This window comes from Arachis ipaensis, chromosome B9 (genome assembly GCF_059453495.1).
Source record: "Arachis ipaensis isolate K30076 ecotype BB chromosome B9, ASM5945349v1, whole genome shotgun sequence".
Lineage (NCBI taxonomy): Eukaryota > Viridiplantae > Streptophyta > Magnoliopsida > Fabales > Fabaceae > Arachis > Arachis ipaensis.
Genome location: NC_142444.1, coordinates 69,663,444 through 69,668,527, shown reverse-complemented (window position 1 = coordinate 69,668,527; position 5,084 = coordinate 69,663,444). Strand labels below are relative to the sequence as shown.

At 38.7% G+C, this 5,084-nt stretch overlaps 1 non-coding gene across 1 annotated transcript; it reads right to left on the bottom strand.

Annotated features, from left to right (window-relative positions):
• Positions 1 to 1,735: 1,735 nt before the first annotated feature.
• On the bottom strand, positions 1,736 to 1,843 carry LOC148544991 (small nucleolar RNA R71). The gene has a single exon (XR_015901448.1). It is a non-coding gene; the product is annotated as a small nucleolar RNA R71 (small nucleolar RNA).
• Positions 1,844 to 5,084: the final 3,241 nt, after the last annotated feature.

Below are 5,084 nucleotides of genomic sequence, written 5' to 3'. Positions count from 1 at the left end.
GCATCTTGCATTTTTCGAAAATAATCATGCATTCATAGTGTTCTTCATGATCTTCAAGTTGTTCTTGGTAAGTCTTCTTGTTTGATCTTTGCATTTGCATGTTTTGTGTCTTTTCTTGTTTTTCATATGCATTCCTGAATTTTTTATGTCTAAACATTAAAGAATTCTAAGTTTGGTGTCTTGCATGTTTTCTTTGCATTAAAAATTTTTCAAAAATGTGTTCTTGATGTTCATCATGATCTTCATAGTGTTCTTGGTGTTCATCTTGACATTCATAGCATTCTTGCATGCATTCATTGTTTTGATCCATAACTTTCATGCATTGCATCATTTTTCTTGTTTTTCTCTCTCATCATAAAAATTCAAAAATAAAAAAAAATATCTTTCCCTTTTTCTCTTAAAATTTCGAAAATTAGATTTGACTTTTTCAAAAATTTTTAAAATCTAGTTGTTTTTATGAGTCAAATCAAATTTTCAATTTAAAAATCTTATCTTTTTCAAAAATCAAATCTTTTTCAAATTTTTTTAGTTATTTTCGAAAATTTCAAAAATATTTTTCAAAAATCTTTTTCTTAATTTTACATCATAATTTTCGAAAATAACAATAACAATTAATGTTTTGATTAAAAAATTTCAAGTTTGTTACTTGCTTGTTAAGAAAGATTCAAACTTTGAGTTCTAGAATCATATCTTGTGATTTCTTGTGAGTCAAGTCATTAATTGTGATTTTAAAAATCAAATCTTTTTCAAAAAACTAATTTAAATCATATGTTTTCAAAAATATCTTCTTATCTTACCTTTTTCAAAAATTTGATTTCAAAATATCTTTTCTAACTTCCTAACTTCTTATCTTCTCAAATTTGTTTCAACTAACTAACCAACTTTTTGTTTGTTTCTTATCTTTTTCAAAACTACCTAACTAACTCTCTCTCTCTCTAATTTTCGAAAATATCTCACTCTTTTTCAAATTTTCTTTTTAATTAACTAATTATTTCAATTTTTAAATCTTAATTTTCGAAAATTACTAACATTTTTCAAAAACCATTTTCGAAAATCACTAACTCTTTTTCAAAAACAATTTTCGAAAATTCCCTCTCTCTCTTTTCTTCTCCTTTTCTTCCACTCACCTAAAGGGAACCTCTATACTTGGGTAAAAAGGATCCCTATTATTATTATTTTTCTGTGCCCTCTTCTTTGTCATATGAGCAGAAGCAAGGACAAGAACATCCTTGTTGAAGCAGATCCAGAACCTGAAAGGACTCTGAAGAGGAAACTAAGAGAAGCTAAATTACAACTATCCAGCAAGCACCTGTCAGAAATTTTCGAACAGGAAGAGGAAATGGCAGCCAAAAATAATAATAATGCAAGGAGGATGCTTGGTGACTTTACTGCACCTAATTCCAATTTACATGGAAGAAGCATCTCCATTCCTGCCATTGGAGCAAACAATTTTGAGCTGAAACCTCAATTAGTTTCTCTGATGCAGCAGAACTGCAAGTTTCATGGACTTCCATCTGAAGATCTTTTTCAGTTCTTAACTGAATTCTTGCAGATATGTGATACTATTAAGACTAATGGAGTAGATCCTGAAGTCTACAGGCTCATGCTTTTCCCTTTTGCTGTAAGAGACAGAGCTAGAGTATGGTTGGACTCTCAACCTAAGGATAGCCTGAACTCTTGGGATAAGCTGGTCAAGGCTTTCTTAGCCAAGTTCTTTCCTCCTCAAAAGCTGAGTAAGCTTAGAGTGGATGTTCAAACTTTCAGACAGAAAGAAGGTGAATCCCTCTATGAAGCTTGGGAGAGATACAAAGGACTGACCAAAAAGTGTCCTTCTGACATGCTTTCAGAATGGACCATCCTGGATATATTCTATGATGGTCTGTCTGAATTAGCTAAGATGTCATTGGATACTTCTGCAGGTGGATCCATTCACCTAAAGAAAACGCCTGTAGAAGCTCAAGAACTCATTAACATGGTTGCTAATAACCAGTTCATGTACACTTCTGAGAGGAATCCTGTGAGTAATGGGACGCCTCAGAAGAAGGGAGTTCTTGAAGTTGATACTTTGAATGCCATATTGGCTCAGAACAAAATATTGACTCAGCAAGTCAATATGATTTCTCAGAGTCTGAATGGAATGCAAGCTGCATCCAACAGTACTCAAGAGGCTTCTCATGAAGAAGAAGCTTATGATCCTGAGAACCCTGCAATAGCAGAGGTAAATTACATGGGTGAACCATATGGAAACACCCATAATCCATCATGGAGAAATCATCCAAATCTCTCATGGAAGGATCAAAGGCCTCAACAAGGCTTTAATAATGGTGGAAGAAATAGGTTTAACAATAATAAACCTTTTCCATCATCCACTCAGCAACAGACAGAGAACTCTGAACAAAATACCTCTAATTTAGCAAACTTAGTCTCTGATCTATCCAAGGCCACTGTAAGTTTCATGAATGAAACAAGGTCTTCCATTAGAAATTTGGAAGCACAAGTGGCCAAGCTGAGTAAAAGGATCACCGAAATCCCTTCTAGTACTCTCCCAAGCAATACAGAAAAGAATCCAAAAGGAGAGTGCAAGGCCATTGACATAAGCACCATGGCCGAACCTGTAAGGGAAGGAGAGGACATGAATCCCAAGGAGGAAGACCTCCTGGGACGTCCAGTGATCAATAAGGAGCTTCCCCTTGAGGAACCAAAGGACTCTGAGGCTCATCTAGAGACCATAGAGATTCTATTGAACCTCCTTATGCCATTCATGAGCTCTGATGAGTATTCCTTTTCTGAAGAGAATGAGGATGTTACTGAAGAGCAAGCTGCCAAGTTCCTTGGTGCAATCATGAAGCTAAATGCCAAATTATTTGGCATTGATACTTGGGAAGATGAACCTCCCTTGTTCACCAATGAACTAAGTGATCTGGATCAACTAACATTGCCTCAGAAGAGACAGGATCCTGGAAAGTTCATAATACCTTGTACTATAGGCACCATGATCTTTAAGGCTCTGTGTGACCTTGGTTCAGGGATAAACCTCATGCCCCTCTCTGTAATAGAGAAACTGGGAATCTATGGGGTACAAGCTGCTAAAATCTCATTAGAGATGGCAGACAATTCAAGAAAACAGGCTTATGGACAAGTAGAGGACGTGTTAGTAAAGGTTGAAGGCCCTTACATCCCTACTGATTTCATAGTCCTAGATACTGGAAAGGATGAGGATGAATCCATCATCCTAGGAAGACCTTTCCTAGCCACAGCAAGAGCTGTGATTGATGTGGACAAAGGAGAATTGATTCTTCAAATAAATGAGGATAACCTTGTGTTTACAACTCAAGGATCTCTCTCTGCATCCATGGAGAGGAAGCATAAAAAGCTTCTCTCAAAGCAGAGTCACACAAAGCCCCCACAGTCAAACTCTAAGTTTGGCGTTGGGAAGCCACAACCAAACTCTAAGTTTGGTGTCAAACCCCATATCCAAACTCTAAGTTTGGTGTTGGGAGGTCTCAACAAAGCTCTGCACATCTGTGAGGCTCCATGAGAGCCCACTGTCAAGCTATTGACATTAAAGAAGCGCTTGTTGGGAGGCAACCCAATTTTTATTTATCTAACTATATTTTTCTTAGTTATATGTCTTTATAGGTTCATGATCATGTGGAGTCACAAAATAAATATAAAAATTGAAAGCGGAATCAAAAACAGCAGAAGAAAAATCACACCCTGGAGGAAGACCTTACTGGCGTTTAAACGCTAGTAAGAAGCATGTTTTGGGCGTTCAACGCCAGAACAGAGCATGGTTCTGGTGCTGAACGCCAGAAAAGAGCAGCATCTGGGCGTTTGAACGCCAGAAATGCACCCTGGAGGAGAGCTGGCGCTGAACGCCCAGAACAAGCATGGTTTTGGCGTTCAACGCCAGAAATAGGCTACAAATGGGCGTTCAACGCCCAGAACAAGCACCAATCTGGCGCTGAACGCCCAGAGTTGTGTGCAAGGGCATTTTACATGCCTAATTTGGTGCAAGGTTGTAAATCCTTAAACACCTCAGGATCTGTGGACCCCACAGGATCCCCACCTACCTCCACTCACTTCTTCTCACCCCTCTTTCACACAATCCCATAAACACTCTTCCCCAAAACCCTTCACCAATCACCTCAATCTCTCTTCCCCATCACCTTTTCACCACTCACATCCATCCACTCTTCCCCATAAACCTACCTCATAAACTCCACCTACCTTCAAAATTCAAAACCAATTTCCCACCCAAACCCACCCTAAATAGCCGAACTTAACCCCCCTCCCTTCCCTATATAAAGCCTTCCATTCTTCCTCATTTTCACACAACACAACCCTCTCTTCTCTTCTTGGCCGAAACACACCTCCCCCTCTTCTCCATCTTTTCTTCTTCTTCTTCTTCATTTTTTCTTTCTTCTCTTGCTCGAGGGCGAGCAAAATTCTAAGTTTGGTGTGGTAAAAGCATAAGCTTTTTGTTTTTCCATTACCATTAATGGCACCTAAGACCGGAGAATCCTCTAGAAAAGGGAAAGGGAAGACAAAAGCTTCCACCTCCGAGTCATGGGAGATGGAAAGGTTCATCTCCAAAGCCCATCAAGACCACTTCTATGATGTTGTGGCCAAGAAAAAGGTGATCCCCGAGGTCCCTTTCAAACTCAAAAGAAATGAGTATCCAGAGATCCGACATGAAATTCAAAGAAGAGATTGGGAAGTTCTAACAAACCCCATCCAACAAGTCGGCATCCTAATGGTTCAAGAGTTCTATGCTAATGCATGGATCACTAGGAACCATGATCAAAGTAAGAACCCGAACCCAAAGAATTATCTCACCATGGTTCGGGGGAAATACTTAGATTTTAGTCCGGAAAATGTGAGGTTGGCGTTCAACTTGCCAAACATGGAAGAGAACGCACGTCCCTACACAAGGAGAGTCAACTTTGATCAAAGGTTGGACCAAGTCCTCATGGACATATGTGTAGAAGGAGCTCAATGGAAGATTGACTCAAAAGGCAAACCGGTTCAACTAAGAAGACTGGACCTTAAGCCTGTAGCTAGAGGATGGTTGGAGTTCATTC